Raw genomic sequence first — 12,068 nt, forward strand, 5'->3', positions numbered from 1 at the left:
GTGTATATTTTTAAGCTTTTGATCCGTGACGACAGAAAAAGAAAAATGTAATTTATTTATTATTTTTACCAAGTTTTACCTTTAAAAATTTGTTTAGGAAACATTGACGGATATTTTGATTTAGAAAAAAAGTCACGGTGGAACGGACGGATAAGAATTCTCTGACGCCACTCATTACGATCGAAATGATTTATGTATGGTCTTAAAAGAGTGTTATCTCTTAAGAAAAGGTAGTAGTGCGCGTTATCTTTGCCATATAGGCACAGAACTTTTACTTATTGGTTCCAATATCGCATATATTACATTAAAAATAGTTTATTTTATATTTTATCAATCTTTTTGCTGTCATTTTTACAATTTATTTAAATATTATTATTCATAAAATAATTAATATCAGGGGTCTGTCCAGACATTTTGTGTAAGGTCCGTTTTTGTAAAAATGCGAAATAATTACGCGTAATTTGTGAATATTAAATAAACGTTAAGTCGCATTCTTTCAACCAGGGTCTGCTTTTGTGAATTTGTGCAAATAGGGTCCTGTTATTGCAAAAAATAAATTTCAATGAGTTTTTAAATAGTAAATAGATACAAGATTATGCGCAACACTGTAAAATTATAATTAAAAAAATTAAATTTTCAAAAATAAACAGCAATTGCTGCTACTAAATAAGAGATGCAACATACAAATATTTGGTATTTAGCATATAGTTGCTCAACACAGAATATTCATTTCGGACGAATAATGGAAGAAGCGCCTGCCGAAGACAAAACTTAGTTCGTTTACATCAATCTTTCTTTTTTTTCCCCCTGGGAAGGGTTTATTCGATTAACAAAACAATAATGAAGATAAACAAGTTTGTGAAGGGTCCGATTAAAAGATAAATTATTTTGTGAAGGGTCCGTTTTTAAGTTAAAATATTTTGTGAAGGGTCCGTTTTCATGAACAGATATTTTATGAAGGATCCGTTTTCATGAAAATATGTTTTGTGAAGGGTCCGTTTTCATGAAAATATGTTTTGTGAAGGGTCCGTTTTTAAGTTAAAATATTTTGTGAAGGGTTCGTTTTAAGCTAAAATATTTTGTGAAGGGTCCGTTTTCATGAAAAGATATTTTTTGAAGGGTCTGTTAACGGACCCAAATTTCTTCTAAACAGATCCCTGAATATTATAATTACTTTTTATTTATTTCTAATGGCAGATTATGAGTAGTTACAGCAGAAAACAATAAAAAGAAAGAATACAGAATACAACAAAAAATGCTGAAACATAGTTCATTAATCTAACATATCTCTAGCCTCCCAATAACGCTCGACAAGAAAAGTCTTGACCTGAGCAGGACAGTGGAGTGGATGTGCGGAGTTCATGACCTCTCCAGAGCTGCAGAGAGTGCATAACGGCGAAGGAACAATTTTGAGTCTATACTATAATTATACCTTGTGGGAAATAGTTTGGAAATATTTTAGGACCGCTTAGGATTATGCCACATATGCATATGTTAGAAAACGACTTAAACATTATTCTAGACGTCGCAGGATTTATTCCAGACTTTTTGAGAAAGGTCCTTTAATGCAAAAATTTAGAAAAGAAAAATAGATTAAAAATATCTCATAATTTTGTAAATTTGTTAAAATAGAGTTCTGTTTTGTGAAAAATAACAAAAACCAGTGGTCTATCCAGATTTTTGTAAAAGGTCCCAGTTTGGTGAATTTGTCAAAAATAAACGTAAAATTACCGTAGAATCAAGATTTGTCTGTCAGGATAATATGCTTATGACTATGTGAAAACAAAGTGCAGTTGTTTTTGCGAAAAAAAAAGCACAAAAGCCAATTCTTTCATGATGCTGTAGTTTTTTAATAAAGAATTAAATGCACCATTGAGTCAGCTTTCCAAAAAAACGAATTATATGAAGAGTTCATTTTTAAAATGAAAAATATTTTGAAGGGCCAATTTTTTAGATATAATATTTTATTAAGAATCCATTTTTACTATAAAACTATTGGTCAAGTGTCTGTTTCTAGGGTAAAAAAATTTGTGACGCAATTAATTTTACAACAACTATTAATAACTGCAACGTAACAGAGTTGCAACGTAAGAATATTAGTTGACACAAGACCAAACAAACATTTAAAATTTGAATTACATGTAGTGAATTTTGTTAAATATTTGGAACATTTCGAATCAAAAATATCAATCTATGACCAATGATTTTCATATTTTAAACGCTCTTTCTTTTGATTTTTATTGCAAAAACGGACAAGAATCTTGGTTATAGTGAAACGGCGTCATAAACGACCTTAACCTTGAACACCATTTTGACGGAAGAAGTCTCATCCACAACTTATTTCAAGTATTACATCTTGCTGCGTATAATACCAGTTTTTAAGATAGACAGCAAGATATATATCCAAAACAAAATTGTACCTACTCATTGCATAACTGAGGAATATTGTGCATAACCGTAATTAGCACAGACTAGACTACTAGAGCAATTACCTGACAAGCGAGAAAATACATAATCAAGTCTGGTTCCCATGTATCTTTTTATTATTATAATAAAAGAGAAAACATATTAAAAAAAACACACGCAAAAATTAAAAATGATAAAACTATCTTGTCATAGACAAGAAAAAAAAATTATTGGTGAAAAATTAAATGAAAAGTATTTTTAATGAGAAAACTGTAAACAATTTAAAACTATAATCAATGTCTCCAGAAAAAGACTTTTCCTGAAAGAAATTTAAAAAAACAGTGCTATTTACATCCTAAATGTGATAGTTTATATATGCAGTTTGTTACTTTTTTTTTTGAATTTTAAAAGTAAAATATATGTTTGATTAAAAAAATAAAAGTAGCTGAATTATACCATTTTTTTAAGAAGAAAAGCAATCAAGGTTACTTACTTAATTAATCTAATAACATCATTTGTACTACCTTGATATAAATTTCAGCAGCTTAAAAATAAAAAATATTTCGAATCAAAATTAAAGAAAAAAAAAACAATACGAAAATGAATAAAGTAAACGTGACTCTGATATTCATAAAAAAATGCCTTAGCAAGTATTTTTAACGATGAAAATATTTATAAAAAAATGTCTGCATTTTAAAAAAAAAGTTCTTTGTTTTATTATTTCTTTTCAGGTAAAGGAAATTTTTACCAAGAACAATGCTACTTAGCTTCTAAATCCGGAAGCAATCAATATAATATCGATCCTCTACATGTGATTAGGAAAAAGATGAGAATGCATAAATAAGTATTACCTCAACTATGGGCGCCTACTTTCTGACGAAAACAAAGCACACCGCTATTTCATCAAATGCTCTTCCGTCATTTAGCTGCCAAACTCGCCCAAACAAAAGAAAACAGAAACTGAAACCGTATGAAATCTCACCAAATGGAAAAAGAACAGGGATAATAAGACTCACAGAGAAAAAAGGTAAATTTGCATAGTAAAGTAATCATTGTGTAACATCGAACCTTTGAAAAAAGCATTTAGAATAATTAGTTTCTCTTTTACTCACCAGATCTCAAGAATAAAAATATTTTTTTTTATCTATGTATAAACCTTCCAGTTAGAAAAAGCATTTTTTTTTCTGTTTTAAACAGTTCTTTCGATTTAATATCATTTATAATATTCATTACAGATGTGACAGGACAAAATATGCAAAGCTGGACGAAGAATAAAAATTTTCAGCCAAAATATTAATCGAATATGGTATTCATAAATCATTTCTTTCAAGAGATCGTCTGATATCATGATGCCAAAAAGCTGATTTATTTTTGTTTAAGTGCTATTTTCTCCATCCGCATTTTGAGGATATTGCTTGTTTACAAACTTTGACCTGAATTGTAGAACTTCGTTTAAACGTAATAAAACTAAGTGATAGTTTTTTATTGGATGAAAGTACATTTTTCTGATATCGTGATGTAAGAAAGCTTCATTTTGGAATACTTATTCATATTGAAATTTCTCCTCTACATTGAAATTAGTTTTTAAAAAAAATAGACTAAAAATTCCAAAGTTAGACTTTGTCTGGAATAAAAAATTATCCTACGCTATCAAGTATTTATATTTAAAAAAAAATATTTTTGGCAATATCTAAACAGGAAAAGTGTTTTTTTTTTCGGCTTTGAATAGCTCTTTCGATTTAATATCATTTATAATATTAATTACAGATGTGACAGGACAAAATATGCAAAACTAGCCAAAATATTAATCGAATATAGTATTTATAAATCCATTTCTTTTATAAAATCCCCCGGTATCATGATGCAGAAACGGGGCTTTAATTTCGTTTTATTGCTATTTTATCCATCCGCATTTTGAGGATATTACTTGTTTACAAATTGTGACCTGAATTGTAGAACTTCATTCAAACTTAATAAAACTAAGTAATAGTTATTTATTTGCTTAAAGTACATTTTCTGACATTTAAAAAAAATTAGAAATGGTAATAGTTATTTAATTGTTGAAAGAACATTTTCTGACATTTGAAAAAGCTGGAAAGATGCAAGAAAGCTTCTATTTAAAATAATAATTCATCCCGAAGTTTCTCTTTTTCATAGAAATTAATTTAAAAATAATAGACTAAAGGTCAAATGTTAGACGTTTTGTGGAATAGAAAATTATCCTATGCTTATAAGTATTTATATACAAAACTCAGTATGTTTGGCTAGTAATATTTAGGTACCTTCTGTGTGAGAACATAATTTTTTAATACTGACGCATTAATTGTTAATATAGTTTTACATTAATTAACAGCAGTTTTGTGGATATTAAAGTTTAACTAATCAATTATGGTGACTTCGATAGACTGGATATTACTCTAGAGCAGGGTCTACAAAAATATAAACATTTTGAGGAACCACGATCAATATTTAGGGGCCAACATGTTTTTGAATGGCGAGAAACATAACAGCCTTTTACAGATAAGTTAAATTTTTCTGAAATGTAGGGTGCCAATAACGATTTTTAAATTTTTTTTTGGCATCATCGCAACTAGGAATTAATCTCTATTGCTCTTTAGAAACTGCTTAGAGTTCGATAGTAAATACTGATTTTTTTTATCAGCTATATTTTTCACGCGATTAAAAGTTAGAAAAAAATCAGATTCTAAGGATTCAATAGAAATTTTCATATTTTTTAAAAACTATTATTTGTAAACCCCGTGCATATTTAAAAGAATGTTTAATTTGAACAACTCACACTCAAATACTTGGTAATAAAACGAAGTGTTTAGTTTATTAAGATTTATTGTCACTTAATATCATACATCTTATAATATTTCATTATTATATATTATTATCATATTTTATTACTATATTTTATTATTATTCTTTATTATCATATTTTTATAAATTATTCGTGCTCGCCGTACATACACACAAAAATTTTAAAATAATACTTAAGTTGACAAAACTACCCTATTACAATTTGTAACGAAGTAAACATTGATCAAAATAAAGTGTATAACAATATGTACTACAAATACACGTTGAAATAAGCAGAACTAAATTATCCAATTTTTAATTATTTAAAAGGAATTTGCAGGTAATTTTAAATGCTTTAAGGCAGTAACTTCATCATTAGTTTTCAAATGAATAAATACCTAATGAAAGAACAGCAAAAAAAATACTCTAGAAATTTATCACTAACTATGGTTTTCATTAAATATGTAAGCTTGCGTAGAAAAACAAGGAGTATTTTAAATAGCTTAGAAAACGTATTGCTTTCTAACATTTTGCTCCCATTGTTCGAAAATGGAACTTTAACTAACCTAAATGGGAAGCTATAACAATAATCATATTTCTTACCCGTTAGACCATTTTGGCTAAAACCTAAAGACATTTCTAATTCAGGTATTTTATATTATTTCCGCAGGTAGAACGCAGTACATATAAACAAATTCTAAATTTCATTTTTTAAAAATTTATTAAATATTGTAAATTTAATGAAAGGAAATTAAAAATTATTTTATGCACAGTCGCTTTTAAAGCATCAAAAATATCTAAGCAAACAAGTTATGGTCATGATTCTTGAGAAATTAAATTTTAAAATTAGGTAATTCAGGAAACATTCAATTAATTGCGCTTTATTCAATTAATTTGTATTTCGCCATTTTAAAATACATTCTTAAAAATGCTACAAATTAAATATTTCTTTTACTTTTATTAAATGAAATAATAACAAATAACAATAAATAATACAAGCAATTTTTTTTCCTAATTATCTTTGAAAAAATTTATTTTGTAATTGCATGCAAAATGCTTCAATTTGCTTAAATTCTCGTGATGTGGCGTACATGTAGCCATTAAGTAATAAATAAAATTAACACTAAAGGGTCCAAACTTTCAGTCGCACTCCTAGGCTGCAGCAATCCCCCCCCCACCACATTTGGAGGGTCAAGAATGCGAATCCACCGAAAAAAAAGTATGTTTATTCAGAGAAAATACGTTTCTGTACCTGATATCGAAACTTTAAATATCGTCTGACCAAATAAAATATCATATTTAAGATTGGGTCTTCCGATAATTAAGATTGAGTCCTAATACGTGAGAAACCGATCATTAGATCAAAAATTATTCGGGTGTTCACATTTTTTTCTTTAGCGCACTATATTTTTTTTATGTAGTTAAGCTAGAAAACTAACTCGAGCTTTATCGTTTGTACCCCTGATTAGCAAGAATGAATTATAATCATTTTATCCAATCAGAGAAATTTTACGTAACTAAATGTTAAATTAGATACAAAATATTTTTATATATAAAAAAATCTTTTTATAAATTCCATCATTTATTACATTGGTATTTATAAACTACGTAATCCCCAACGTTTCCATAGGAATAATCAAGAGATTTTATGCAAAAGAAGTTAAATCTAATTAGTAACGTAATTGTGCTGATTATTTTGGGTAATCTTATTTATCAACGTTATTATCATCATAAGAATTACTTAAGAATAATACACTTTTATGGGTAAAAATAATAAACTTAATTCATTTCAAAATTAACGTAAAAACATTTCCGAAGTAGTTGCTGAAAAAAAAGCAGAAGGCTATGAAGAATATTATTCATTTTAGAAAGCAAAAATATAATGTTGCCCACTTAAAAAAATAAGCTACCCTTTATTACAAATTAAAGAAATGTAAAATTCAATTCAAGCTAATTGAATTTAATGAAATAAAATAAAATGGTAGAATGATAAATGGTGAAATAAAAAGGTGAATAAATGGTGAAATAAAAAGGTAAAGGTAAAATAAATGGTGAAATAAAAAGGTAGAAGTAAAATTTATAATAATTCGATATATCAGGTATTCGATTTATTCAGAATTGTGATTGGTTTTACTGTTTAGCAACATAATACTATAATACTTAAGAAACCTTGATTTTGGAATATTTCATTCTTATTCATTAGTTTTTTTAAAAAACATATTGGAATTTTTAATAAAAAAGATTATACGTATTTGTTAACCCATAGGTTTCTTTACATTAGTATTTTATACTTTCTTTACTATTATTATGCTTTCAGTTTTTAAAATCAAGTTTTGCCTCTAATAGTGTTAACCATACTCAGTGTAGTGATATGAAACTTAATTGTAAAAAAAAAGTTCAACAACTTTTAATCAGCTAATTATTTTGGAAAATCTTAACAGTCTAAATTGTTTTTACTTACTAACTGTCTCAAACGAAAGGAATATGAATATATTCCTGTCTCAAACGAAGGAATATGAATATATATATACTTTTAATATCCAGCAATTTTCTTCAGATATCATTATTTTCCTTCAAATTAATTCCTTATAATACACAAATTAGGCAAAACATTCTTTAAATAAAGCGAAATAAAATCAGATATATTGGTCAATGTTGTTAACAATATTCAGCTAAATATTTAAATACATGTTTTAAATCTGATTTTCTAGAAGTGGACAAATTAGATTTGATTGTTTTTATAAACTTTATATGATTATAAATTGCAAAATTTTTTCAGTTTAGTTCTTATCTGATAAATGTTTGATTACTTGAATAATTTCATTTTAAGATAAAATAATTTCTTCTAGTATAGTAAGAAATAATTTCAACAAAAATTTATATTCACTAAATCTCAATAGTTAATTGGGTTGAACAAGAAAAAAAAAGCTTTTGTTAAGGAAAGTTTAAGAAACTAAGAATTCAAATATCATTTAGTTTAAATAAACAAAACTACATTTAATAAAAGTGTTGTTATTCAAAGCTACTTTTTCCTCTCCATAAATACGTAGACAAGAAAGAAGGCCTTGAAAATTGATTAACAACTTAAGATTGATTTTGTTAAAATAACAAAAAAAATAAACTTCTATAGACAAAAGCAAATCTATAAGGTTGAGGAAAACTTTTTAACAAGTGTTTATTTAATATAAGAAGAAATATGGAACATTATTTATATGATATAAACATGTCGTCATCGTCATTTATTTTTTCCCCTAGCATACAAGCTTTAAACGTGAGATAGTCTTTGTTTATTTATCGTTATATCTTTCTAAGAAAGTTGTTAGATTTTTCTTTGAAAATAATTTCTACATTAACAGCTCAACTTAGCTCAACTTAGATACCAATTGCAATGAATGATAGGCTCAAAATTTATTAAATGTATGTCCAACTTTGACGGGCTTCTGACCATTAAGTAAAATATGTAACTACCAGCCAATATGATCGGTTATGTTATTTAAGTGCCGCAAGAATATAAAATAATTCTTACTAAGAAAAGCAATCAAAAATGAAAAAACTTTAATTATTTATTTTCATTTAGTTTAACTCAATACTATCTAATAGTTACATTCATTTTAATTTAAATTAAAAAATAAACATGTATTTATTTTTAACGCCGTAATATACTTCATAACTGAAAAATATTTATATTATAAAATTTATATTATATAATAAACTTATATAATATTTATATTATAAAACAGGCGTTTAATATATACTTCGTTTAATTGCATATAATCAAAACTAAAAGAACATAAAATATTGCTTCTCGGAAAGAAAAAAAACATTTAAAAACGCAAAAGTTTTGATCATTTAGTCTAGTTTTTTTTCGAAAGTTTCTACCTTTTATTGCCATTTAGTATATCTCAGTTCTACATTATGGTTGAGTTCATTTTAATTTGACTTAAAAATAAAGATGATTTAATGTTAATGTCGTAATATATTTCATAATTGAAAAATATTTATATTATATAAAATTGTTGTTTTATGCATGGTACGTTTAATTTCATAGAATGATGGCTAGAATATAAAATATTATTTCTCAGAAAGAAGTACTTAAAAACGCAAAAGTTTCAATCATTTAGTTTTATTGTTTAATATATGTTGGATCATTTAGTCTAGTTCTGCTTAAAACTATCTTATAGCTACGTTCGATACAGTTTAAAAGAAACATCAACGCATTTTATTTATATATTTTTTTTAAATGCTTCGTACAAAAACAATATTTATACTAAGTAAAATTGTTACTAAATAAAAATATATCATTTTATGACAGTTACCTTAAATTCATATAAATTATAAACCATTGCCATCCAATTTTTAAATATTTTATACTGGATCAATATTTATATACATTAAAATTTATAATTAAGATTTCTGCTACGAATTAAATTTGAAACAAAAGTGCTTAAATAAGTTAATTAAGAACAAATATTTCAAAATATCATTTTAAACCACCACACTGGTTATCTTTTCGTCTATGCAGTATGTTATGAAGAGGAAATGGAAAATGTTTCAACAGGCCTCTAAACAACTGTTCGTACGTCCTTGTATTTCAAATCACCAATTAGCACTTTAATGGAGGCCTTTCCTTTATTTCATCTGGTTTAATCCTAACGTAGTGATCCATTCCTGGTGTACGGTTTGAATATTTTCAAAGATCGAAAATGCATTCGATGTTTAGCTGCCTTATTAAATAATTTTGTTTTATTTTTTGATGTTATTTAGTTTTGAAAATTTTAGGCACGCTGAGGCTGACATGAAAATACATAAAATGAGAAAATATACGCATTTAAGTGCCGTTTATATTATTTAAAAGTGTGATTCAACTAACTAAATTACTGATATAAATGTTTAACCAAAAATAATCATGATTTGTTTTATTTCTTAAGGAAATTGTATTTTAAAATGGTAACAAATGCCATATATGTTATTAATATTTTGATAAAGGTCGAATTTTTAAAATATTTTTTCATTATCAATTTCGTAGCTTCCTTTTGAAAATAAACAATTTTACTACGATAATTTGCAATTTTAAATTTTGAACACTAATTATATTACATTTCTCTTTATATCTCTTTTAATATCTTTTAATAATTAATATCTCTTTTTGCAGAAAAATTACATGCTTTTTTTTTATAAAATTCTGCGTAAGAGCCCATAATTATCAGATTATTAACCTTAAGCAGAAAATGCAACAAAAGTTAACTGTTTTACACAATGTTAATATTCTGATGCTGTAAACCATTTTTTTTTCCGAAATTTTTGCATGCACATTAATTACTTTCTAACTTTATACTATATGGAATTCAAATTTAAAATGCTATCTTCTTTTTAAAAAAAAATTGTCCAATTGCTTTTTTCTAATCTGCGACTTTAAACAGATGATTTAGATTTATTTAATAATATTTTTTATGGTATCTTTCTATATATAATATTCATAATTTCATAAGAAGTCTTTTTTGATCGGTTAGAATTCTTTTGATTAATTATCTTTAACGCATTATATAAAAAATAATAATCTGCATAGTATAAATAAAATATTTATTAAAAAAAGTTTATCGTTAAAAAGGTTGTAAGCCGGTAGAAATAAAAGCAGCGATTCAAAACAAACAACAAATCTTTGACCTATTTGACACAACTGAAAGTGAAAAATAAGTAGAGTTACGAGTTCGTTAATAAGTAAATAATAAAAAACAATAGCTATGAATACAGGAGTCTAGTGACCCCTTCTTACTTTAATCACGTGAATAAACTCACCTGACGAATAGAGTATATCCTCGCCAGTTCCTCTTCACGTTTTGTATGTAGATCAATGCTTAATATTCTTCTTATAGATATACATTGTTCAAAATTTTCATCAAAAATTTTAAAGTCTGTTTTCCATAAAAACAAACTAATGATTTGAAAAATGCTTCAAATCAGTAATTACCAATTTGAAACATAAATGTAAAATAAAAGCGAAAGTAAGCAAAATTCGCCGGTCAACAGCGGAATAGCAGACGATTGCACAAGTTGGGAGTCACAACATACCCGAACACCTATCGCAACCGCAACTGTTATGATTCGACTTAGTGAATGCAACCGGCAGATCGTAGATTGGCGCAAGGCATGCTGGGAAGAAAAGGACGGTTCCACTGCTTACTGGGTGAAAGACGACCGGTTTATCTTTATTTATTTGCTTATTATTTATTTATTTCATCATTTAAATCTCTTAAACTTTGAGGGAAAATATAAAACAGCATTGTTTTTTAAAGAATGTTAGAGAAAAAAAAAATAAGAACGGACTATATTTATTGAGTTCTTTCTCTTGTCTGGAGAAAATTAATTCATGTAAAGAGAAAGGGAAAAATTAAAAAAAGGATCTTTCTTTGAAATTAGTTCAAGACGTTTATAAAAATGATGACGTCGATAGAACTAACTAGATTTTAACTGGATGCAATTACGAAAACTGGCTGCTATTTTAAATAAACAATATTTTTCGATTTATTTTGAAAAATTTAATTTAGATCGAAATAAAGAACTAAGCTGATGCGAGTGAAAAATGGATTTTCTGAAAACTTTTTATCATCCTTTTTTTAAATGTTTCTGATAAATACTGAGTGTTTAAAATGCATTGCACTTCTTTTCCTTCAAAATTTTGAATAACAAGTGAGACGAAAACAGACTTAAAACATTTTTAATTGAGAAGAGTGACTAAAAATTAAAATTGAAAAAAAGATTGCAAGGTTTATTTTTAAAGACAAACTATGCAATACATCAATTTTGAAAACCTGTTATTGACTTTTTTTTTTTTTAATTTTCAAATGATAAATAATGCTTCT

At 26.4% G+C, this 12,068-nt stretch overlaps 1 protein-coding gene across 7 annotated transcripts in view; it reads right to left on the reverse strand.

The window, feature by feature from the left end:
* Positions 1–11,391, reverse strand: part of LOC107448983 (FAT atypical cadherin kugelei) — a 653,420-nt gene extending 642,029 nt beyond the window's left edge. For 3 of the 7 annotated variants that reach the window (XM_071187808.2, XM_043040631.3, XM_043040626.3), the window contains exon 1: positions 11,005–11,391. The gene's annotated coding sequence lies outside the window, so the exon portion shown is untranslated. Of the gene's footprint in view, positions 1–2,899; positions 2,951–11,004 lie in introns of all 7 variants that reach the window. The other 4 variants (XM_043040627.3, XM_087154413.1, XM_071187807.2 and 1 more) reach the window with 3 other exon arrangements.
* Positions 11,392–12,068: the final 677 nt, after the last annotated feature.

This window comes from Parasteatoda tepidariorum, chromosome 11 (genome assembly GCF_982258835.1).
Source record: "Parasteatoda tepidariorum strain Cologne lab strain chromosome 11, Ptep-v5.0, whole genome shotgun sequence".
NCBI classification, from domain to species: Eukaryota; Metazoa; Arthropoda; class Arachnida; order Araneae; family Theridiidae; genus Parasteatoda; species Parasteatoda tepidariorum.